Source organism: Telmatherina bonti, assembly GCF_933228915.1.
Source record: "Telmatherina bonti genome assembly, chromosome: 18".
NCBI classification, from domain to species: Eukaryota; Metazoa; Chordata; class Actinopteri; order Atheriniformes; family Telmatherinidae; genus Telmatherina; species Telmatherina bonti.
In genome coordinates this window covers 25,757,416-25,784,372 of record NC_136616.1, presented here as the reverse complement: position 1 = coordinate 25,784,372, position 26,957 = coordinate 25,757,416, and the positions used below count along the sequence as shown (strand labels likewise).

The 26,957-nt window shown below is 37.9% G+C and overlaps 1 protein-coding gene across 2 annotated transcripts in view; it reads left to right on the top strand.

Annotated features, from left to right (window-relative positions):
* The window catches only part of pcxb (pyruvate carboxylase b), a 320,178-nt gene that overhangs the window by 31,771 nt on the left and 261,450 nt on the right, over positions 1-26,957 (top strand). The window lies entirely within an intron of this gene.

Sequence of the window (26,957 nt, the reverse complement as noted above, 5' to 3'; positions counted from 1 at the left end):
ACAACATGCATGTGCACAGTTTTTTGGATGGGCAGGGAAGTGAAGTGTCTGCTGTGACGGAGAGAAGTTAAACTTAGAAGAAAATCACAATTACATGCTTAAAACACTGCTGTAACAGTTTGTATCTGATGTTTGCAATATAGCCATTTTATATATCTTATGCTAAACTTCTCTGGATACATGGAGTATATTTGTCTGTCACCTAGCCTTACTTTAGCTTACTGCACCGGGCTTCCTGGCAGTTGTTTATGACAACCCCTGTTGTATACACTTTATGCAGGACTTTGTTCTATTCTATTCTATTCTATTCTATTCTATTCTATTCTATTCTTCAGTCATTTAGCAGACGTTTTTATCCAAAGCAACTTACATTTGTCAAAATGCAGTTTTTTCTTTTTACAGAAATGCAGAGTGGAGTTAATTCAGTCATGAATAGAAATGGATGGAATGGTCACAGGAAAATATGGTGTAAACAACACAGATTTACTGTAGGATTATATAGGAAGTTTACCAATGTTTAATTAGACTTTTTACAGATATGCCTAAAATCCTTTTAAATGACTTAATATACAAATTTATAGGTATTGCATATATGTTTAGTGTGAGATATTCACAAAGAGTAGGCATATGAAGCAGCTTGTATTGCATTTAGTGATGTGTAGGCAGATATGTGGAGGCAAAAGTTTTGTTCATTTAAGAAAAGTTGACTGGAGAAGAAGTGACTTGTTAAAAAATGACAATACTGAGTTGCAGTAAAAACATTCTCACTGCTGTCAGTTTTTCAAGTAAATAATTGGTTTGTTAAATAACCGCATCATTTCTTGGAATTCGTACGTCCTTTGCCAAATTGTGACAGTGAAAATGGAAATTTGAAAATGTGTTGAAATGTCAGCATTGCAGATAACAAGTGCAATTCTGGAAATGAGAGATTGGATGGTTTTGATGACAGCTGGGTGATTGCCACAGTTGTTTGTTGTTTTTCCCCCATCCAAATAAAGTAAACATTTCTAAAAAGTTAAAGCTCCCTTTGTAGTTGGCCTTTGTCTGGCTTTACTGGTGCTGACAAGGTGGCCTAACTAGGATGGCATCACTTAAAGTTGAACCTCATCATTCAGATTTTCGGAAATAGCCTTTATGGGTAATGGCCCAGTTAAAGAATGAATGGAAGTGAGGTGGGAGGAGTGGAAGAAGAGGAGGGTGATGTGGACCAGAAATTACTTTGATGTGATGGTTATGTAAGGGAAATTGAAACTTAATGTGAGCCTCATGATGTGACCGTAGCCAAGTAGCAACTTCTGCGGTAATCACAGCATCTCCCAGTTTCTCTGCTTTATCTGACAAACCTGGTTTGTATGTAATAACATAAGTGAACTCTCAGCCAGGATTACATTAAATGAAAGCTTCAACATGTTGAGTTTTTTTATTTTTTGCATTAATGAAATTATTTTATTTACCCTGATGAGCTGGATGAGAGGATGAATACCAGTCCTGTCATTTAGTAATCGTACGGTACAGCTAAATCTGGATTAAAAAATGTTATAAAAGTGTTTCTACTATGTAGTTATACCATAAAGTAGTTCTACCATGACTTAAGGAGAACCTTTGAGGTTGTAGGTGGGTGAAAATGTTTTCATTTGACCCCTGTGAGACCAATGATGACACTGAGTTTGTGTATTGAATAAGCTCGATTTTACACTTGATATTACAGCAGTACAAACATGTACACTATCAAAGATCAAACCTGCAGCATTTGCAGATTATCACCAGGTGTCTTATTCTTTACTCCCTGATCCTCAATTTTTCTTTTTGCAGACCTCCTCATCCACTTCTGTTGTTGCATTTCCCTGCTATGTGATGTGACTGCATTTCTTTTTGAAGCGGTCCCCACAGCCAAAGTTTCCACTTCAGAGCTGAGCCTGGCTCTCTGCAGGTCTTGAAATATGCTCCCTAAGCAAAGCAGAGGATGAACTTTGGCACTTAGTTAAGGATTATTAATGCTTGTATGCATTAACAGTTTGCATATGTACAAACTTTGCAAAAGAGCACGAGGTTACGCAAGATATGTTTTTTTCATGAGCCATGTAGGCCTTTTTTAAAAATATATAGAAATGATAGACTTGAGTATGTTTGCGTAGCACATACCAGCATGTGATGTAGTTTCTTAAATGCACCCATTAAAAGGTACAAGTGCCGGGTGACCTAGCTGGTGTGGATGCTTAATGTATATTCCATCCATCCATCCATCTTCTGCCGCTTATCCGGGGTCGGGTTGCGGGGGCAGCAGCCTAAGCAGGGAAGCCGACTTCCCTCTCCCCAGCCACATTTGCCAACTCTGCAGAGTGGATCCCGAGGCGTTCCCAGGCCAGCCGAGAGATATAATCCCTCCAGCGTGTCCTGGGTCTTCCCCGGGGTCTCCTCCCAGAGGGACGTGCCTGGAACACCTCACCAGGGAGGCGTCCAGGAGGCATCCTGACCAGATGCCCGAGCCACCTCAACTGGTTCCTCTTGATGCGGAGGAGCAGCGGCTCTACTCTGAGCCCCTCCCGGATGACCGAGCTCCTCATCCTATCTCTAAGGGAGAGCCCGGCCACCCTGCGGAGGAAACCCATTTCAGCCGCCTGTATACGAGATCTCGTTCTTTCGGTCACGACCCACAGCTCATGACCATAGGTGAGGGTAGGAACGTAGATCGACTGGTAAATCGAGAGCTTCGCCTTCTGGCTCAGCTCCTTCTTCACCACGACAGACGCATTACTGCAGACGCCGCACCGATCCGTCTGTCGATCTCGCGCCCCATCCTTCCCTCACTCCTGAACAAGACCCCGAGATATTTAAACTCCTCCACTTGAGGCAGGAACTCACTCCCGACCCGGAGAGGGCAATCCACCCTATTCCGGCTTAGGACCATGGTCTCAGATTTGGAGGTGCTGATTCTCATCATTAATGTATATTATTATTTTTAAAAAACAAACTGTAAAACAAATTTGTACTGCTGTAACACAGATAAATTTAGGAGAAGTTGTCAAGAATTGCCAGTGTTTCTCAGTCCTGTGCCTTGTTTTAGAGGTAATCTAACTTCCACACATCTCAATCAAATGAATGGCCTCTTAGCAGACGTGCAAAGTTTAATCTGAGCCAGATGTGCTGGAGTTGGAAGGAACTAAAAGATGCAGGGCAGGGACCTGGATTAAGAAACACTGACATCGCTTGTGGTGTTACCCCACAGATAGCTGATGTAGTGTTGGCAAATTGTAAAGGCAGGCTCGGTTGAGGAAAAAAATTAAATTACTGTTAAAGATACAGGCTGCTCACTTGATGGTATCTTTATGGGACAGCATCCAGCTTCAAATTTAACTTGGTGACAAAGCCCATGTTATTTTGCAGTCAGCTGGTGAAACAATCTTCTGTGTAGTGTTGACTGCAAACCCATGTGTGGTTTGGTATATTGCCGTAACCAAGAAACCTTATAGTGTTTTGTTAGGTTATGAAAGCTAATTATCTATCTTTGAGGCGCCGTTGTCTTCTCTAATCCTCAGAATCAGGTGTAGGTACCAGATGTGCTTGGGCAGTCATTTCTGCTTGAGGCTTTGTGTTCGCCAGTGATGTCACATTGTGCTCCGTTTCATATGAATCAGACCCACTGTGGGTCTCTATTTATCAATAGATATTTGCTTTTATTTCACATTTTCTTTGGCAACCTAAACTTCTTTTCCCAATACCAATAAAGCCCTTTGGGATTTAAATGTATGAAGAAATAAAAACTAAAACACACTGAGCATAATTTCTATTAAAGGATGTGACTCGATTATTTTCTTTATGTGCACTACCAGGCAAAAGTTTGGACACACTTCTCCAAGAAATCCAATGGGAAAGTGTGTCCAAACTTTTGAATGGTAGTGTAGACCTTTATCCTTCTGCATATATTTCAGTGAGCAAATTTAGTCTAGATTTTGTGGGTGTGTGACACCACAACCTTCTACAGCAGGGATTCTCAGTCATGGTCCTTGAGGACCGGTGTCCTGCAGGTTTTCCAAGTGTCCCCACTCCAATACATCTGATTCAACAAATCAATGTGTATTCAGCACACATGTGCAGAGCATGTCTGAGTCTGAGATGGGCATTTTCCAGCAGGGTCACATGGAAAATCTGCAGGACACTGGCCTTCAAGGACCAGGATTGAGGATTCCTGTTCTACGGCATCGTGCAAACATCCAACCAATTGTCATTAGGAGAGGCAGGGCCCTTGGCAGATCTGACTTCCTGAGAACTTGTTTTACCTGCACTGGCAGAGTGGGGCAGTCGCTTGTGGGCCACCTGGTGGCTTTGTGACATGTGAAAGCCAGTCTGCCTGAGACTCCTTTTAGGTTCTGATTTTGGGTTATGCTGATTTTAATGCAGATATATTTAAAAATGCAATTTTGAGATTAGCTTTTTTTTTTTTTTTTTAGATATGTCTGTTGGCATCAGAAAAATGGCCCATGAACATGTAAACATGAAAAACATTTTTATTGTAGTGGGTCTTTCAAGGTTATGTTTCATCTTTGTTCCCTCTGATTTGTCTTCCTTGTGCTGACTTTGAATTCTAGTATGTTGTCCTTGCTAGCCAGATTTGTGGTGATGGTATGATGTTTCTTCCAGATTTTTTTGTACTTCAAAATAGGTCAAGGACAAAACTGTAAAGAGCTTTTTGGCCTTCATGTTGTGAGTTGCTTGATGGTGCCCCTTGATGAGTGATGATGCCAACATTACTAGGTCTGTCAGGATTAGGGTATGGACACTCTTATGACTTTTGAGGAAGGGATGCGCTGTTGAAACACAATACTGTTAGAGATGTCTGAGATTTATCTGACTGTTCTTTGATTATATTCTTTTGATTGAACCTTGGGGTAGTTTTGCTTTAAAGCTGTTGAAGGTCAAAGCAAGGCAGTATTATTGAGCTGATTGGTGCAGAGATTGATTTCTTAAGACTGTTGGAAAATTAAACCATCATTACTTTTTATTAAGGTTATTGCTGTCAAGCCTATCATTTATAGGGTGTGATAGCCATAGTTGGCTAAAATCTCTCTCTGACCAGATAATCAGAGAGGATTTTGGTATGAATTGCTCTAAGGAGGGAAGAAACACCATTTCCAAGTCTTTAAAACACTACAGTAATATGTTGTCTTGGGTAATAAGTTTATTTTGATCAATTCAGCTGGCTTTTTAATCTTTTTTTTTTTTTTTTTTTTTTAAGTTTTTGTTTAGTTTTGGAATATCTGAAAACTCTACCGCAAGACATGTAGACCAAAATAGATAGGGAGGGGGTTGACTGCATTTTCATAGCACTGCATCATATATGCAATTTCTTGCTGTTGTTCACACACATGCTGTTTCTAAGCTCCTAATGGCAACTCCACGGTGAAGGTCTTCTTCATCTCGCCATCTGTACATAACCCATCATCAGCTATCAGTAACCTCCATCAGTGTCTTTCAGAGGAACAGCAGAGTCTTTGAACACTCCACAGGCCGTAACATTTCCTGACAGAACGGCCTAGAGAAGAAAGCTGTCCGGCAACACTCAGGGCTGCAGGAAGTTACTCAGCTCTCATCAGCAGGATGGATATAAAGTCAGACATCAGAAGAAAATTAGATGCTGTGAAATGGCTCTGTGTGCTGTTATCTGCTATTCAGTTAATTTCTGTATGCTAGTTAATGGAAAGTTGTATTGTTTTTCCGTTTCTAAAGTTATCAGTGTCTGGGCGTAGAATTGATGCTTGTTCTTTGTGAAGTAAAGAGGAGAGCTGACGTAATTTAACCAGGAGGATTAGCTTTGACTTGTGTGTGTCACCAAAGCAATGAGAGTTTTATTGAACACAGTATTTGGCCCACTGATTGGGTGCATTATTGCACGCTGCTTATAATTTTGGCTTTCCTTAATACTTCATCTGTCTTGTTGCAGTTGCATCCAGTATTTTTACATCTGTGTGGGTTGAGATATTTTTGAATTTGCCTGACTGAAGTCGATGGGGCTCAAGGCTGTGGCTGACCTACTGTTTTCTGGTTTAAGTCGCTCCATTTGGACTCAAGTTCTCCTTTTTCAACTCTTTAAATAGCTGTGCTGTTTAAAAACACTGCTACACAAATAGACTGCCATTTAGTGCTCCACAGCTCTGTGGTAATAAGTATGCAGAATACAAAATAACATGCCTCAAATGCTTCTTGTTCCAATACATTTATCCAGTGTTATTACTCTCGACTTTGCTGTGACTGAACCGAGAGGTTTGTGCTAAGTGAAGAAAAGTTGTATATTTGTTGGTGACTGGCTGTGCATGAATCTCTATGATTAATTTTCTATTTGCCAACGGATTAATTTGTTTGGTTTTGCTTGATTACTGAGGACAAAGGTTGTAAATATTGCATGTTTTCTTTTGTTCTTTTAGCATCTTCCTAATATGTGGCCTTTAAAAAACCTTAACACAGCTGCAAACAACTAATAGCTATGGAAAGACGTAACTGAGTGTTGATCTTGCCAGATTATACAGCTTCTCTACATTAAATTTTCTGTGTATAAACTCTTTGCATTGAAAGCTGTCATTGATGCAAATTGATGCACCCTGGGCTGTTAGAGCAAGTGAATCACCAGGTTATTTATTCCACAGAAAAATCTTCCCCCTCTGGTTTAAACATCCACAAACAAAATGATCAGAGTCCATAAAAGTTGTTTTTTATGTAGAGATGTTTATGAGCCCTTGTAAGGGTCTTGAAGTAGATTCTGCTGCTGTAATGAGCCTGTCAGTGGTTTTCTTAAGTCTTCTTTTATTTAACCTTTTGTAATTGGAGTGCAGGAAGGTCCAGTGGCATTTGTGGAAATAAAGGATGTGGTCCGAGGCTTCAGCTTTACAAAGTTTCAAGGTGCTTTAAATTTTCTCTGCCGTGTGACCAGAGCTCATTTAGACTCGTGTCCTAATCAAATTGCTGTTGTTTTGTACGACTATTGCTGTATTATAAGTGGATTAATAAAAGAACTCCATCGCTACTGTTAAGCTGCTGAAGGGAGAAATTTACTTCATGTTATAAGAGGATGGGAATAGATGAGATCTTGATATCAATGCCATTTCATGATTGTCATTTCAGCATTGCTAAAAAAAAGTTTGATGGAATAAAATAAACCTTTGTGGAAATTGACAAAATAAGACTTTCTAAAAACAATTTTCATTTGATATCTTGATAAATAAATTTTAAAGTATAACATTTTAAAAAACAATCCAGTAAGTCGATATGAATATATTTCACAATAATGGTTCAGATTAAAATGAGGCACTTTCAGGCCAGTGTAAACATTAGTGAACATAATAGGGTGGCTCTGACTGTATTAAGCTAATGCGTAGGGAGCCACATGACAATGTGGGTACTGAAATAAACCCACTTTGTACATTAGTCTAATTAAACTAGGGGTGAGAAACATATCCTCATGTTTGAATGTCCCTCTGCTGCCAATCTCCCCAAACAATCTGGAAATCTAGTAAAATATCTCAGCAGGACAAAAATAAGCAGTACTGGCTGTTCGGTCTTGTTTTCCACCAGAATCTTGAGCCTGCACTCTTTCAGTACTCTGACATGGTCTTGGTACTGCTGTGGTAAGCTGTTTCTAACTGGCAAAGCTTACAAGATACTGTCTTTCTTTCGTTGTGGTCAAACTATTTCCATACTTTTGAAGACTTGGTGCAATTTCTCTTTTGTTTTTTGCGTCCTAGTAGCTTCTGTTCTTCCTATGGAAGCCGCCATCCTACTCTGCTCTGTCATTCACTGCGTGAGAATTTATGTTGATGTATTTATGTAATCAATAATGTTGTTTATGTTGATTCTTCATCCCGGTCCCTATTGGGGGGGGTTAATAAATGAGCGATGCATAATTCTAATATCTGACTTGTGCATGCAGTGATACAAGTCTGTTCTTTAATGTTATTTTTGGCTTTTCCAACAGACACGAGAGCTTGTGCCATCGTTGTATTAGTCAGTGAAATATTTTATTGCCCTAGATCTCTTCTTCCAGCAACAAACACAAGCATGTGCCAGACATTGCTCTTTTGTATTGGGTGAGCTTCTGCGCATATGACGGCAATAAGTCAAGTGGTGCACAAATCCAGTGCTTGGAAAAAAAAATTGGAACTGGCTCCTTTAATTAAACCCAGGTGTCAATTTACTTCCCTAGTTGTGAAACATTCCCAGTATTCCCTTTTCCATCATATTTATCACAGACAGACATATGTTGTCAGGACAAGGATAATTGTTGCTTTGGTGAAGTGATATTTGAGATGTTATCTAAAACCAAGCTGGTTTTTGGCTTGCACATTTTTCAGTATATCTAGCCATGACGTTTGCTACTTTTAATGGAAAGTTTGATATTACACAGCAGCTACAAGGTCAGTTATGTTTTATTGTGTATATACCTTCCCATATTTAGAACAGTACATTATTCAGTATTCTCTTCAGATGTAGTGTGATGAACCCTGCTTTTTTCCTTTTTCTTCTTACCTGCATTGTGTTGCTGTTTCATCAACATTTTGAGTATTTTCCAGTGGCTTTTGGAGCCATTTTTATATTGCAGCTTGGCAGCAAGCTCTGGCACTCTGCTCGGGCCTCTAACATGACTGCGCTTTGGCAGAAGTAGCTGCTGTGGAGAAGTGCTAGTAAATGAGAAAATGCAAGTCTATGATCTGTTATGATTAAGCACTTAAGTCTGCTGCAGAGAATTTAGTTTACCTCAGTTCACAGTTCAGACTTTCTTTAAGCCCTGCTAATGCATTAGCAGTCACTATCTGAGAAGCTAAACATGCCTCAAACACGTTACATAAAAAAATCAGATATCAACAGTTCTTGGATTGGTTTTTAGTACATATGCCAGCTGACTTTGGATATTTGGCAGCAAAACATGGTGTCATTTGCCAAACATTTGTTTCTTGTTTGTGAGTAAAATAAAATGAACAGGTGTGACTGTACAGGTGAGTAATTTTCACAAAACTTGAGTTTGCAATTTTGTGGTTATAGATTTGTTATTCAACCTTAACTGCAAGGTAAAAATGTCAAATATTGTACTGTAATGGTCAATTCATTTCTAGCACTTACGTGGATTCTGATAGTTGTGCAGCATAGATGCTTACTCAGTGTATATTGTTTTTTTGAGGGGTGTTTTTTGTTATTTTTTTTGGTCAAGCAGCATTGCCACACTTAGAGCTCTGATACTGCAAATAAGAACACACAGAACTGATATAGTTACATTATGTGCATAACTTAAAAATTGAATTATTGGTTAGTGTAGGTGAAGTTTTTATTGTTCATTGCACTGTTTTGCAAGCTTGTGTTTTCTTGTGATGAATGCTAGTGAAGCTCAACAATGTTCACAACTCAACAGTATCAAAATACAAGTGTATGTTTGTGTAAGCCAGAGAAATGGCATTTCTGCACTCACAAGACACACAGTACACACTAAAAAAGATTCATTATGTTCCCTGCTGCACGTGGAACAATTATGTCCCATACCCAACCTTAGCCGCACATATTGCAAAATTGCAAATGACGTGCTGAAGGACTATTTATTCTCCCTTATGTACATAAATGGGGATAATCGTTTCAGTGTCCCAGTCCTCATACTTCCAAGCGTCATGTCATTAAGTAAGTTCCTACTAGCGGGAGGAGTACAGAGAGAGTTCACTTCTGTGGTTTTAGATTTGTTGCACCTTATGCAATGCATTGCTATAAAGTTGTTTACAACACTATAAAACCTGGAAGAATAAAACCACAAAGTTTTTTTACTGTTTTCCTCAAACTTTTTCTGCGTTGTCTTCAAGCACATTTTATATGGCAATTCACACGTCTTCTTCTCTGGTTTGTCTCTTTTACTGTTTGTATGTCAGCTATACAACTTGGTGGTATTGCTCTATTTTCTCTGTCAAGTGACATATAGCTAAGATCCTGGAAAATGAACCAAAGTACATGTGTAACCGATGCAGGAGATGGATTAAACTAAACTCCAGACCAAGATTGCATTAACGGTACACTTCTGAAACAAAAACAAACGTGTTTCACTCTCCCCCAGCGGTAAGAAAATATGGCGCTGTATTAGATCCTGGGTTTCGGTTGATCTGATTGCAATCAAAACTTTTACCAAATTCCTCCAAGTGACCGTGAGCCGCCTATCGTTCCACATGTGCATGTTTTGAAAGGGATTCCCTGTAAGGCTGCGCACTGAACTCACGATGCACTTTGTTTTGTATTCTGCTTCCAGTTTTTGGTCTGCTTGAAATCGACCGAGGCCTCAGTTTGTAGGCCGACCATGTCAGCTGCTTTGATCCAAATCAGAATTTTTGTGCATTTGCAATGCCACAAACAAAGCAGACTTTACGAGCAAACAGCCTAGGATTTGAATCGAAAAGGCTGCTGTGAATGTGTCCTTAATCTTTAAGATAATAACTCTGCAACTGTCATTCTGTCCCACTCGGGAATGTGGCTTCTTCTCCTCACGCAGAATAAAAACACAAGTGGCAACATGTGAATGTGGTGCAACTTTAGTTTTGTTCTTTGCACAAGTTGTGCTGATTAAAATTCTTGGGTGGTTATATATTTCTTGTTGACAAATTTGTAGCTTGGTAGCTCCAACTCGGATGTAAAATGCAAACTGAACTTTGGAGCTCAGCTTTTATTCTCCTAAAATTAATCAGTGGTATTTTAATAACAAAAACAATTCTGACTAGTTTTTTTTCAACTCAATATATTTGACTGACAGTCTATAAAGGTTGGATGTGCTTTATTTTCCCCTAAATGGACCTAATGTTTAAACTTTGCTCACCTCGTCTGGTCTTTGCAGCTTCTGTCATCTACAGACAAAGCTGTATTATCTGTGTAGTATACTGTCCAATGACTTCAAAGTGCTGAACATGCATAGGAAGCAATTTAAAGGAATATTGGCTGTGACTACCTTGGTGCATTTTAGAAAAACTTGTGATAGTCCATAAAGCTCCTGTGCTTATCTGTGTTTTTTCCACCACCTTGTGTGCGCCATGTCCTCCTGTAAAGCTCTATTTATGTGCACACAAGTCTGTCAATCCAGTGAGGGTGTTAAACGTAGAATTAGTTCTGCTGTCAATCACCATGGTGACGGTGAGTGAAGAGATGGCACGCTCTCACTCAGGCGGATCATGTCCCCTGTAGACAGACGTACATACACGGGAGAAGCTCACAAATTCAGATTGACAGTTCGTCCCTGGAGGTGGTCAGTGTACTGTAAACATGATTACCGCTTAGACACACATACAGTTGTTTGTGGTTTGTCCCAGGTTTTTTTTTTAAATTTTTTTTTTTATAAAGTTCCTACATTTTTAATTGTTTTTTTTCAATGCAGGGGACTTTTTTCTTTAAAGTGAACTCATGGATTTGATTTGATGGTTTCCATTTTATTTGTTTTTATTAATTCTGCTTTATCTGACTTTGTCTATGCTAGGCTATTGGTCATGTTTAAGGTACCCTTTATCCCTTAATTTTATTTATTTATATTACTCTGTCATACTTATCTAAACGTTTTTCCCCCCACTTGTCAGCCCAATAGCTTGAAAACCAGCACTCCCAATATTGAGCATCTGCTCTCATCATCAGATATTCCCATAGCTGTCACTGAAACTGCCAAGTCTGTGATAGGTAGTGATGTGATGCAAATTAATTAACATTTAATTTTATTCAGTTCATTCGGGTGGCTGAAAGCAAACTTGTTCTCTTCAAATTATGTGATCAATCATTATTCAGAATATTTAAATCTTAACATTAGCTTTTGAATTAATAATCCAAATTACAAAGTCCTGTGTATGAATCTGTAAAGTGTCTTTAAGTAATTTTTACTCACCCTTAAAGTATTATTCCAACAAGTTTATCAACAGCAACAAGGATAACTCCTTCAACAATTGTCAGTCATGAGACCAATGGCTGACTAAAACCATTTCAAATGGTGTTACTTTGAAGCCACAGGGACACATAACATTAAACCACAGTGTGCTTTGTCATGTTTAAGAAATGAATAGCTGTATTAATAACTAAATACATAAATGTTCATATTTTTTGCAGCATTTTGTCTTACGTTTTTAAACATGGTCATCAGTGTCTGTACCCTATTCATTAAACACGCACCCCACTGATAAACCTCAACTTAGTTAAATCAGGTCAGTGTTATAAACTGTTAGGACGCAATTTCCCAACTTGGGATGAAAAAAGGACTTCTGTCTATCCACCTGTCCATCCATCTATCTGTCCTTATATTTCAGTTTTTCTGCTGTTTGTAATATTTCCTTCTCGCTTTTGTTCAGTCAATATCTATATGATATCCATATGATTACGGTGTGTGTATATGCATGGTGTGTAAGTCAGAATAATAGTCTTGCATATCACAGGGTGACGTTGGCACTTAAAATGAGATGGTTTGCCATTTTCAGCATCTATGCTTTGTAGCTGTATGCCCGAGAACTCTTCACACCTACATTATCTATTTGTATGAATTGTAGCCTTGTTCTAAAGAGAAATGCACAGTTGATTGAAAAATAATTTATAATTTAATATATGTATGTGTAAGGTCTTTGGGAATGGAGTATCACAGATGTTGTTCAGTCCAAAATGGAAACAAAAATGGCGGGATGGAGGAAATTAGCTGATCCCATTTTATTTTGTGAGGATTGGACGACAAGAATAATATACTCATCCAAAAATGAAGTGGTGTGCTCGTGTAATGCAAGGATTGTGGCAAGAGGAAGTGAGGGCAAGACAGAAGATGGGAGGTATTGATTGTCTGCCAGCTGTGGGGAAACTCGAGCCACCTGAGAAATTGGAGCAAAAAAAGTTGGAAGGATCATGAGAGGATAGAAGGTAAATTTAAGGGAGGTTTGTGACACAATGGGAAGTAAAAACACTGAGTTCTTATAAATAAGTAATGGTCCCAACATTGCAAAGGGGAGATGATGGCCCTGAAATGGCTGATTGTGATTTTTGTTATAGTTTAAATGTCTTGACAGAAAATACTCTTACACCACCAAGTTAAAAGAAAAAATAAAACCATCTTGCATATGATCTAAGCCGAACCTCATTTAGTCTGTCTGGAAAAGTGATTGCATTCTCTCAGACATCAGTTTTCTGTTTGTTCTACAGTCTTAATAGGACAGGCACTCACCAAATTGGCTTATGATGGGCTAAGACTTGCCAACATTTTCTGATTGGTTCTAAGTCATTATAAATAGGTATATTTGAACTGCCACCATCAAACTGAAGAGGTTTCCAACTTCAGTAGGTTTGAATTGGCTCTAACACTATTTAAAAAATTAATCCCAGCCTGAAAACAATTAGATAAAGATAGCAGAGTCTTTTATTCTCGGTACTTGTCCACTTTTGCTTTGTAGTACTGCTTACATGCAGAAAGAATTTGGATTAAAGTTTAAGTACACCCTCTACTTTCTAAATGGAGTAATTTAGAAAAAGGGATGTGGGTGAAGCAAAATGGGAAGATAAAAATTCATAAAGCACCTAAACAACAGAGCGTGTTTGATGCAGAAGACTTTTCCTCTCCAGAATCCCCTCTGTTACACAACACAGTGGTTCTGAAGTGTATCACTTCAGTATTGTACTGGTTTGCAACAGCAACCCTGGCAGACTTTGGCAAGCTCTGTGGTAACTTGTCAGGCTGATGTAGCTGCTGGAAGTGCTTCTGCAAGTTGCTGCTGTTATTTGAGCTTACTATCTGTTTCTAATTGAGCAGTTGTTTTTCCAACTTGTGACATTGAAGAGCACTAAGTTTACCTCTACATATTGAGAAAATCTAGTTTTTACTCTGTAGGCTGTGTTTTCCTGGTTTTTTTTTTTTTTTTTTTTTTTTTTTTGAAGAAATGTAAAAAGAACTACTAATTTTAATAAGTAATGGCATGTTGTTGTTTAGAGCTTAAACATTTTTGGTTGCACTATCCCTTTTAATGTGGAAACAATGTGGAATTTGTGTGGACACAATTCATAGCCTCCTTTTTAAACAGGCAGTTTATGTAAACCACTGTGTCTCCATGGAAGCATCTGAAAATATTTGGATGAGCTTGTTAAACTGAGACAAAGAGACATATTTGAAACTTCATACAGCACTCTTATTGGCTCTTTTCCACAAGTACCTACTTGACCTGTCTCAACTGGGATTTTAGGGCTTCTACTGGGTAGCTGCAACTGTTACCAGGTAAAACTCCTACTCAGCCGGTGTTCCAGGAAGGCTTAGTCAAGCTAAAAATATGACATCTACCGGCTGTAGCCTCCTGATCGACCAGGGTGCTGTGTCACTGGATGAAATATAATAGTGACCCCTTCATAAGAGCCTAGCCAAACTCTTATGTACTTCAGAGTGTGTTGTGTGGCTGCATGCAGCCTCCTTTGGATCTCCTCTAGAGTCTGAGAAAAAAGCAATAGATCAGTGCTGCTCAGTTTGTTCCTATAAGGGCTGCAGCCCTGCAGGTTTCAATGCATCCCTGCTCCAACACACTTCCTTCAAATGAAGTTTTGTGAGTAACATTATCAGAAGGTGGATCAGGTTAATTTGAGCAATAGTTAGACCGGCACTTCGTTGTTCTCCCCTGCATCTTTTTTTGTGTCTCATACAAATGATGTCAGGGGACCCGAGCTACAATGTCACTATCCATGTTGAAGTAGTACTCAATTTTAATGGAAAACTCGAGTAAAGCTGAGTTGGTACAAGTGGAAAAGAGACTTTCTTGGACTGGGCTGATGTAGTCAAGGCGAAGCATACACGTGGCTGTTTCCAGCTCGTTTCTAACAACCTTCTGGCTTCTATAGTTCTGTCAGTCGTCCTTAAATGTTGTTAGTCCAAATGCAACTTGTCTGGCTTTTGCTGATCTGAGCATCTTTATATTAACTTTGTTTACAGCAGCAGTTTTACTTATGTTCCAGCCTGCTGGCAGAAATGGTGACATGTTTTTCCCATTTGTGTCTCTCCACTAAACACATGAGCTTGCACATGCTCAAAACTACATCTAACTAGGTTAAAAAGTTAAGGCAGTGCTTTTATTTAATCATGAAATCTGTAGGATTACTTTTAACAGACTATATATGATTATGCACTTTGTTACTAGGTTTTCTTTATTACTGCTGCAAAATATTATGGAAAAACACCACATGACTGTGACACATTCAGATATAACCAGATAGGAAATATATTTCCATATATAAAATGGACTCAAGCAACATATAATGGTAACACTGAGAAGTGAAAGCATAAATGGGTTTGAAGGCTATAAACTCATCATGGTAACAATTGCAATGAACCTATTGAGGAACTTAAATTATTTTGTGATGGAAGCATAACTTTGTCTCAGACCTGAATAAGCCCCGCAAAGAACTGGACTAGTACATTGTATGATTGCTGGGATCTGTCCCTGTGTAAAAGTGCCAGAGCTTAACCTGGATTTAGTTTGAGAAGTTATAAACTTATAAAGAAGAAATTTCTCTGTTTAATTCTAACCCTTTTGATGTGAGGAAAAATAAAGATAGCAAAAATGCAATACATGTGAAATTTGTAATAATTTAATATTGATACAATACATGTTTAAGTTTAAATTTAAATTGTACATTTAATATTCAGTTAAGTTTATTGTAATAAAACCCAGGTTACTTCCAAACCAGATGTTTTCCTTTTTTTTACATTAGCTGTCATTCATTTATCTCTACAACCACTTTAAACATTGGAGTCATGGCAGCGATGCTGCTGCAAACAGTCAAGAGCCAAACAAAACTAGAGCTGGTACAATGCTGTCAGTATATTAGTACATTTTTGTTGGACTCTTCATATATGAAATTCAACCCATCCAAAGCCTTGCATTATGTGGGCAGACACTAGTTGGCAGCAACATGAGGCAGTGACATTTTACCACAAAGCAAGTTTATGTTGGTGAGCCAGAAAACTGCTGGAGGAAGAAATTTTCTGAATTCAGATTGTTGCATGACAGAATGTGATATGCCTCCACCACATCATCAAAATGCTTGATGCTTTCTTCATTTCTGTGGTGTCTTTGCTAGTGGCTAAGCCCAAACAACCTTCCTTCATCCTTCCTTTTGCCCGCTGATGTTGCACCAGATGAGACAATGCTGGACAAAAATGCAGATGAATTTTCTATTGATAGAGAAAACAAGAACAGATGTTGTTGTTAAACAGCAGAACTTAGAGATTTGTCTTCACTCTAGTCTAGCTGGATGAATCCAAATGTCTTGATAAGCTTTGTTTAATTAGTTAAGATTTTATTCAGTAAGTTTAATAAGTTCATTTTATTGATCAAGAGGACCCATCCTATAAAAGTTTGGATAATTAATGGGACATCTGTATCATCACATATTCTTTGAAAAATTTATAGTTTAAAGTTATTTCTTTAGTTATTCATTTTCATAAATTGTGCAATCATGGCGGAGTGGCATTTACCTCCGTTTGCAACCAAAAAACTTTGCATTTGGTTTCAGCCAAATACCCCTCTGTATTTCTGAAAAATGGTTAGACAAGGGGCGCATTGCTAAAAATGTTTCAAAACTACTGATGTATCCCTAAACTGAACAAATTCTCATTTAATCCATGCTTCCCTGAAAGATGGATAAAACCACTGATTCTTCTCCTCTGAACTGGAGTGGCAAGCTTCACTTGTTGTCATGGTGATGACAAATGTGACTCATCCAGAAATTTGTTATTGCATTAGAGAGGTTAACAAAGCAATTTGACTGCTTAACCTTTGAATTACAACAACCTGTTTTAACATTAGCACAGCTAATGTGCCGTTACCTACGACTGACCTCTCCTTTTAGACCCTTTTAACTCGAGACCACTTATTTGTGTGTTGTCACTTTGTGTTTGCTGTTTGTTTGTATGTTGGTTTTTGTAATGATACAAATGCAAATTTTGTATAATACATGGCTTCACGGCTCATTTTCTTGCTTCTGCTTGTGACATATAATGTTGAACAGACTTGCGTATTTAAAAGAATCAAAGAGCACCGAGACGAGTCAGTTTCAGTATCCTGTGATGTTGATACTGAATTTAATGAGGCCATTGATAAATGTGTTTTTAAGAGATGTAATCTATATTTGTTTGTGTCGAGCCAAAATACTCTCTAGATATCCTGCCAGTTTTTTTTCTTTTAAACAAATTATCACCAATTTTTCGTGTTTTTATTTTGGAGCCCCAACAATTTTTAGAAGATGACAAGTAGGGGATCTTTAAGCAACATCTATTTACTAAACATCTTCCAAGATGTGGATATCCACAGTTTGACATTAAACTCTGTTGGCAGAAAGCCCAACCATTTAGTTCATTTCTAATTAAATTATTAAGGGCAGCTTCTGCCAGAAAGACACCAGTCCCTGACTTCTGCCAGGCAAGCTGGACTACTTTTTGGCAGAAGCTTGTAAATTACACTTAAGCTGGTAATAAAATCATAAGCACCACCCTGGGGTGTGTTCTGTCTGGCCTTATTTTACAGTAGTGGTGATAGTTTTTACTGCATTACTCTCTGCATCTTAATGATGTGCACAACGTCTAACGTGTCTTCTGTGTCATGTACAACCATCTTTATTCCGGCCAGCTCTGCCTGAGGATCAAGTGAAAAAGAGACCAAGTTTTCAATATGAATCGTGTAACACGGGCGGAAGACTTGTAGCCATAATGCTCTGCTGCATTTAGGGGAAAAAACTTGGAATCTGATAAGGAGTGAAGGAAAAATCGCCTGTAGGGAAATTAAACCGGAAAGAAGAAAAAATTCTCTTGAGTGAACAAACAGCAGATGAGCCATTTTTGTTCTCTTGCACGTAAGCATGATCGCTGAGCAAATATCCTGTCATCTACATTTGGCATTTTTGGTGCAGCAGGATGAAAGAGGAAATATTGACTCTTGCTGGCCAAAGTAAAGAAGGCTGGGAAAAAACTACCCTCCAGTCATTTGTTCTTTGCTTTCTTTTTGCATTTATAAATAGACAAGATGTTAAGTTTAAACTAGTGTGTGCACAGTTTTCTTCAATTTGAAATCCTTGTAGAAGCAGATTGCTGACATCAGCTTTAGTTGCCTGATTATGCATATAGGATATGTGCAAGGCAGCAGTCACCTTGTCCTCCTTTTCTCTTTTACCCCCCTTGGCTCCACTGTCAAGCACTGTTCAGTTTTTTTTTTCTTCCTTGTTCATCCTCACTTTTTCCTTCTGCTCATTAACACCAAACAAGTATCAAACACAGATAGACTTTTAGTTTGCAGATTGATTCTGAAGGCTGTCAATCACACTCACTTTCCATGGAAGCTGTTTCTTTCCTGTGCTGGTTCTGGGAATTTATACACTTCACTTTTGTATTGTAGAGACCCTCCTCTTTTAGACTCAGACCCCTTAGTTTTAACTTGAGTTAAATATTTCACTGCTTTGAAAATGTTGTAGATCTGGATTTTCCTATGGATATTATAAAAAAGAAAAACGAACACCATCTAGCCTGGAGGCCAAGGATGACTGGGACCAAATGAAATGTGCAAGTTGATCACAAGAGGAGGAAGTATCATGTTTTAATTCCTAATATATGCAATAATTTAACCGTATTGGGTTTACAGAACATTTCGTTTTTAGGTTTGGCTTTTCTGCACAGGTTCAGATGGTCAGCTTATAGTCTGTCCTTTTGGTTAATTAGCATTATTTTCACTATGGAAAGTTATTTTTGGTATCATATGTGGATCTGTAGAAATGACTGCATATTGAAATGATCATCCGAAACTGTAGAATATGTCTAAAGTTTGAAGTGAACGGATGACGTTTTCCTGGTTGTTGAAGTGAATATTAAGCAACAAGATGCGGTGTGAATTGTGGTATTAAATTGTTAAAAATGTTTTGTTTAAAGTATCTTAAACTGATGACAAAGGTTGACATAAACAATAAAAACTGAGTTTTTAATAATTGGTTTCAGTGAACATGCTTTTAATTGAAATTACACACAATAATTTAAGATGATTAAAAAAAAACAAAAAAAATAAACATGCACGTTTCTCAATATCTGAAATGATAAACAGACTCCGAATTGGGGATAAAAGAACTGTCCATCTTTCTCTCTCTGTTCTCCTCTCCTTCTGACTGTTAGATGCTGTGGCGTGGGTCTGACACCCACACAAACTACAACTACATCTCAAGCCCACGGACATATTTCTTTGGCACTCAACTGGAGTCCTAAGATTTTCAAAACACATTTATGCTCTAAGTAATTTTACAGATGGAGTAAGGCAGTGAGAGCGAGAGGAAAAGGAGGGAGGTGGCAGCAGAGGAAGGGATGCTTGGTATGAGAAAGCTGTTGTTGGGGAGAATTTAAAGAAAAGCATCTTTTGGGTCTATTTTAAGACCCAAGTTGCTTCTATCGTCTTAGAATTATGAGTAATTCACACACCTTTCTCCAAACATGAATCTTTTGTGTGTTATCTTAACCTTCATGTGGAGGCATGTGTGCACTCTCCTTTGTGCTGCTGTTTGTGTTTTGTTGTGCTCTTTGATCATTAAGCAGCTATATTTGTTCCTCCTCAACATTTTATAACCAACATGCTCATGCTTTTCTCATGCTGACAGAGTGAAGTGTGATTGGAGGCAGAATGGCCGCAGAGGGGATTTGGAGAGAAATAAAAGTTTAAATGGTGGGAAGGGGGCAGGCAGGACCAGCTGACTCGTCCAAAAATGAGGCGTAATATTTTTATATTAAAGAAGTTAAATGGGATGTGGAGCAGCAGTGAGATCTGTAGAATTGTGGCTGTACTTTCATGAACAAGTATGGCTACAAATCTGCAATATATTTGCAAAAACTTGCAAAAATGCAACTTAGCGCTTTGGTGTTTAGTCTTTATGGAAGATTTGTCTTTCTGAAAATTCATGCAGCTTTCATCAGCAAGCTCCCAAATCTGTTCTGTTCATCCAAACGAGCATTTTAATTAATCTTATTTTGACCTGATTATAAAAAGATTACAAATTAACTGCAGTTTATGGCAGGCCTTTTCTTACAGGATTGATGGAAAAACCATAAGCTTAGCTGGGATTAGGATACATAAATATTAGTGTGCTAACATTTAGGGATGTAAAGAACTTGCATGTAATTCTTGTTTTTCTCTCTTTACCCTGCCCAGCATTATGACAGCACAATGATGATCTGGCTGCTGTATAGTGCTGAACAAATTCACTTTGCCAAGAGGAGCCTTTTGTATATGGACATCCCCTTGAATGTGAAATGTTCTTTATCATGAAATAAATGTTTGTTGCTAATTTGTACATATAGCGGCTGGACCAGAGAAACAGCAAAAGGGAAAAGGTAGATGGAGGAAAAATGGGAATAAAAAAATATAAGAAAAAGTAAACACAACAAAAAGTAAACAAACCACAACATCTGCAATCAAAACTTAACAGAAAAATTAAACACCCAGCTGCTACACCTGTAAAAAACAGTAAAGCCTCTAAGAAACACAACAGACAATCATCAGGAGCACTTGTGAGAAGAAAAATTGTAAAAAAACCCCCAAAAAACTAATAACAATGAGCACAACAGCAGAAAGGGTGTGTGTGTTTGCATTTGTGTATGTCTGTATTCGGCGTGTGGGTTTTTATACTGAACTTAAGGGATTAGTTGAGATAAACGATCATGTAAATGCAGCCGCACCCCCTCATAGGATCAGAGGCATGTGCAAGGAGGGGCTACATGGAGAACTGGGTCAAACCACAACCGCCATGACAAGTGTTTGAGCTGAGACTGACTTCTAGAAAGCCACTGGTTGCATAGCAACATGTAGCAAGTGTGGTAGAAATTAGTCAGATTTGTTTTACTGGTGTGAATGTCAGGCATGTTGTGGATATTGCATTATACCAGTACTTAAAAATAGTGGTTTCAGTGGACAACTAAGCAGTTTCTTCTCTCTTGGTCTTACTACTCAATTTCTGCAAAGATTTATTCGAATCCAAATATTCACACAATTTCAAGAGGACTTGCCCAAACATGGATATAATTTTCTTTAACTTGACACAGATTGGAGAAAAATCTTCTCTCCTGTTGTGTGTCATGATTTTTTTCTAGCCCTAAATGTGGGAATTTTTGTTTCCCCCTTTTCCTTGAAATATGCTACGCTATTTTTGCAATTCCCTTTACAATTTGATTACTCACAATAAACTTAAATGTAACTTTACAAGAAGCAGCCATAGTGGCTCTTTTATCCTTCCTTCATAAAAACAGCCATACCAGCCTTAGCGCATCTACCATTAAAGGTACATGCATATTAGCCTTTTTGATTAAAAATCCAAGTCTGTTTTTACTTGGAAAGTCCGCTTCGTTTGGGGAAATGAGAATTCACCAAATTAAATTTGACTCTGATCAAAGAAGTGGACTTGGTCTGCCTACAAACACAGGTGTTAAAAACTGACCAAATGTAGGAAGTGGACTACAAAAAAAGTCACTTCCTGCATTTGGCATGGCATTGCATTGTGGGTAAATGCATAGCGATTGCATTGAGTCCTTTGCCTTGTCTGTTGTTCATACTGCTCCCATTGTTGCAGTTTGATTCTGCAGTATACTTGCATAAGACTAAACACAAAACAGTGATAGTTTTCTACTCCATGTTTAGCTTGCAAGAAGAGGAAACGGACTTTTCTTCTTCATGCTGTTCTTGTCCTCTTTTTTGCTAAAAGCCAGTACAGTGCCACATTTGGTGGTAATGGGGATATATTATTCTCATAGTTTGGCTCGTGCAGCATGAACACAAGCATGGATACACCCCCCTACAGCTGAGCTGAGTCTCCAATTGGATGGAGTCTAGCGGACTGTCCTCATGCGAATACACCCTCAGAAGCAGTCATAACCGTGAGAAAGTAGATTGAGACAATGGCAAGTTTTGAAAGGATGGAGTGCAGTCAAAAATACAATTTAATAGAGTCGCAAAATATTATGATCTAATGTGATGTATTACAGTGAAGAGGAAGAAGAGGTACAAAAGGTTTTAATAAAGGATATATTTGCTGTCTAATATTCTGTCAATGACAGTTTAGCTTTCTCTCTATTCATAAATGTAAAATCGTATCTTATACTTTTCAGACTGCAGTTTTCTTATTAGTCCGTTTACTTTTGAGCTTTGTGTTTTCCCATAACAAAATGTTGAAGTCAGTTGTTGCTGACCTTTTTTTTAAAAAATTTTTTTTTATTAAAAGGTCAAAGTAGGAAATGCAAGCAGATTCATAAAGGTTATATGGCAGCAAAGTAAAACAGAAGTAGTGCGAATAAAACAATATAAGGGATATAAAAGCAAACCACACACAGGCTGTCACTGTGAAGCAGTTTATTTTTGTGGCTTCATATAATGTGACTGTCCTAGTTGTCAGGCTGTAGAGCCTCTGAATTGTCTGGTGGTATTTTGGTCCCCCTCTGCCTCTGTCCCTTTGGTGCATCTAAAGTTACGACTACACTTTGAAGTATTTTTTTTTAAGTAATTGATGGCAAATATCTGATTTTATGAATCCACAGTGTTATGACTGTAAATTGCCTTTAGGTGTTTTTGGTGACTGTTTTAATTTAAAATCTGTCCATGTTTCTTTTTGTCTCCCTCGATATACTAGTTTGTGTTTTTACTTTATGGCCCCACTGCTTCCAGACTGACAGTGCTGCTGGAATGCAATGGAAAAAAAGTTGACATAAATTTTTGTATCCACTTTATTGGTTTGTCTTGACCATGAAGTCACATTGCAGCAGTTTGTCTGCAGCTACAATACAGCTTTTTTGTTGCAGAAATGCAGATTATACTTGAAATCTCAGACACGATGCAGGAAGAACCAACTGCAATCAGCATCTAAAATTTGTACTGTTGGCTCTTATTTGCTGTTTCTTGTTAAGCTGTTTATCTCTTGCATGTTAAAACAGCAAAAATAACTAATATTAAAAATTATTTATTGAAAGCTCGGACTTTTTATACTTTAGCACCGCTACTATGAAGGTGAGAGTAAAATAATGTGAAAACAAGGTGGTTAAAATAATAATTGGATGTATGATGCAGCCTCTGAAAGTACAGAATACATTTACAAGTATTATTTTTCTTAAAGACCACAGTGTAAAACAGATATTTGCTGCAGTTAATTACTTTAACCAAAAGACATGTGAGGAGCTTTGAACACGTTTCAGTCACTACTCATCTTCAGGCCTGATCTTAATATCCTGTAAGGTTTTCCTCCTTCAAACTAGACAAGTACTTTAATTCTTGCCTTTAGATCCTGCTCCTCTGTCCTGTTCTTTTCCTTTTCGCTGTTTGCTTCTGAACCATATGACCATTTACCTTCAATTTCTCCATCATTAGGCATCATTGTACATTGCCCATGGCTCGTTATCACATGGATAGCTTTGGCTTTTCAGACATCAGGCACTCCTGTTTCTTTTCTTTTTCTTCTTTAATTACATTTCTGGAACAAGGACACTTTCTAAAAAAAAAATTGCTGACAGTAATAGTAGAGCAAAGAAGTTTTCCACATGAAAAGATAACGGGAAAAGTTTTTTTTGAAAATCACAGAACAGGAAGTAAAAAGAGAAGGAAAGGAGGGGTAAGCAGAAAGGGAGTTAATTCTTGTTTGATGTGGAGCTGGTTTGTTTTTAAAATAGTTTAACCTATTTAGTAAACAAGTTTTTGTAACTTGTACATACTGAATTGCTTTCATGGAGACATACTGGTTTATAGAGGGTAGAGTAATGAGTAAGCATATATCTCTATGAAATGAAGGATGTGGGTCTGATCTTTTGTGTTGGCAATAATAAAAGCTGCTGAAGTGTCCTTTGGAACATCATTAAGTCTGTGTAAGATTTTATTGAAAATCCTAAACTCTAACCTCTCAGTTGATGTGTACTTCTAATACCACTTTGGCTGAATAAGTTATCTGAGGATTTGTGATTACATGAAATTACTTACAGCTCTATTGCTGGCTGCATAGCTCTCGGGGTTTGCAGTGATCCACCTTGTGAGTTCAGACCGAAATTTCTCCTATTCTGTCACAAGGGAACCTCCGCTTGGTACAGCTATGCAATGTTGAGTTTTACCAACTTGATTGGTTTTGCACACCTTTCACGGTTGACACATGCACTATATTTGATGGAAACACATAAAAAAATGCAGACCTTTAACAAACATTTAAACATAATCCAGGTAATGGACATTACTGAAATTCCTTATTGGACTCTGCTTGACTGTGTAAGTGGCATAAAGGACGATGAACATCGTAAACATTGTACTTGCTAAAGTAAAGATGCACCTGCAGCACACAAATATTTTTTTGTGTTTCAGTAATAACTCATCCCATATGCTTAATAAAAGCTTAAAACATTTATTGTTAAAACAGCATTCTGAACTCTGCCCATTCTCCATTTTACTGTAGAGAAAACAGTTTTCAGATAGCTGAGAAAAGTCAGTTACTGGGTTAAAAGTAAACCACTAATGAAATGGTAATTTTGCATTGAAGGTATTTCCTTAATTGTTGAACACTCATAAATGGTATGAGTGATTTATTTAGAGACCTGTCTGTTTCTTGTTGCATATTTGTTTTCCTTTAGATAGGAAAACTTGTTTTCCTATCTGTCTTGCAAATGTTCAGGGGGGGGGGCTGCATCTGTATACATTTGGAAATGTATATGGATGAGGGATGAGGATGACCTGAATCCTAATGAGAGACGAAGTGTAGAAGTGGTAAGACTGACGGAATTAAAGGCTGAATACATGAATTGGAAAATGGATGGAGGGATTCTGGTCAAGCTTTTTTCATAATAGCCGGGTTGAATACAACTGTGTGGGTGCAGATAGGAATTTGTGTACATTTGTGTGTCTGTCTGAGAGCGTAAGCATGTTTGTGTTATAGTCTTGAGATTTGTGTGTCTGTAGGCTTGCATGTGGTATGTGTACATGGCTGCTTACGTTTATGCCTGTGTGTTTTGGGTGGTTGAGCTCAGCTGCTTTGGTAGCTCCCTGCAGCAAAAGGATTAGCGAGGTGGCACCACTGAAATGGAGCTGATCTATTTGAGTGTGTGTTTGACGTATTCTGTGGCTATATCAGCAATGAATCAGAAGAGACTTGTGTGTTGAGTTTGAAAGGGAATTGGACCAGATTACATAAAATCTTGGCACCAGATTAACTACAATCCCCACAAGAGAAGACGGATGAAAGAAGGAAGAGGACCTGCAGTAAGAGCAGAAAGTATTTAAGTGTGAGGGGGTTAGTGAGATGCATCGCACGACCTGCATATATAAATATAGCTACCTCTTGAAGATGTTTATTCTTCAAAACTGCTTTTTGTGTTCAGACAGTGACAACCTTGTGTTGTACAAAAAGGAAACCTGTAAAAACAAAAATCTAATCTTTGACATTTTTTACTTGTGATTCTGTAAATTAAACGTTGCAAAGCTCCTTTCTCCATCCTTCTGTCACTTGAAACGGATTTCTTTTATCGTTTACTGAAGTTGACAGTGTGGTGAGGTTTTTTTGTCACCTTTGATTTACTCTTCCCATCCTTTCAATGCCAGAAGCTTTGCATTAGCACTTTTTGTTTTTGAAATGAGCACACTATCGTTCAGTGATGTGAAGTAGCATTAGTTCTGACATTGAACCCCATTGGGTGTTTTTGATGTTTGTCATGTTGGGCATATTTGTATTTCTTTCTCTGTCCTGGTTGACTGTGCTGTTCAGTCTAGCTTTTTATTTTGATTTATTTAATTAAAACAGATTCCTAATAAAGGCAACGTATATAGCATTTTCAATATCTTTTATTTTACACAAATTATAACCAATTAAAACAATTTTGTCAGACAAAAGACCCATTAGTGTTCACTTTATCTACATATTAGGTACATATTTAAAATGTCGGTGCCCACATACTTACATTTTTTATGTTGGCATCATTTTTAGGCAGTACACCCACCAGAGGGCAGTGCAGAGTTCACTTCTGACGGCCGCGTTTTAGTAGCACCACAATAAAAAAAAAAAACTATGTTGACAGTTAAAATGATAATGCACATTTTAAAAAGAAGTGTAGCGACAGAGTAGATCGTAGAGGTTTGTTAGTTATGTACCTGAATGTAGGCAAAGAATTCTTTCTGGTTTGTTTTTTGCGGTTTGTGCGTAAGCTATACTGCGCAATTTACCCCCATGATTTCCAGTGGTATTGCTCCTTTTTCTATATTTGAGTGCACATCTGCAGCATAGAAAATGGACTAAAATGCGCATGAAATGAGCACGGATGACTTACAAAAAGCTTTGTTTAACATGCATATTGAACGTTTAGCATAACTGAATCCCAAAGGTGCTTTGGTTCACATTTGGTTCATATTTGGGGATTAGAGCATTGAATTTGTATTTTTTTTTATTTATTTTTTTTATCTCCATAATCTTGAGCAAATGTGCAAAGCAGTCCAAACCAACACCAGGATGTTGCACAGACAAATGGAAAAGAGCTTGAAGTAAAATGTCATTTTTGAAAAGCTGTAATGATCAACAAAGCACCTTTTAATAAGCTTCAACCTAGTTTTTTGCAATTAATTTCAATGACTGGAGATAAAAATGCCATAATAAGTAATTAAAGTTTCATTCTCTGAGGCCTTTGCGGTCTACAGAAATCATTTTTTGTATTCAGTTCTTATTGCTGTGGAGTTGAACACTGCACATTCATATTTTGAACACTTGATTTATGGGTTATATGGGTTAATTATTTGCAGCTGAGCAGACACAAGTCAACATTCAAAATGCAACGCATATGAATCAATACACAGCAGAAATTTGGTTGTTGTAAGAAGACAAAAAAAATACATTGAATCAACAAAACAATTACTACAGTTTAAGCCACCTCTTAGCTCAGCTAGCATTAAACATCTTAAATGACTGCTGTCAGAGTTTGGAGTTGTAACACCTAA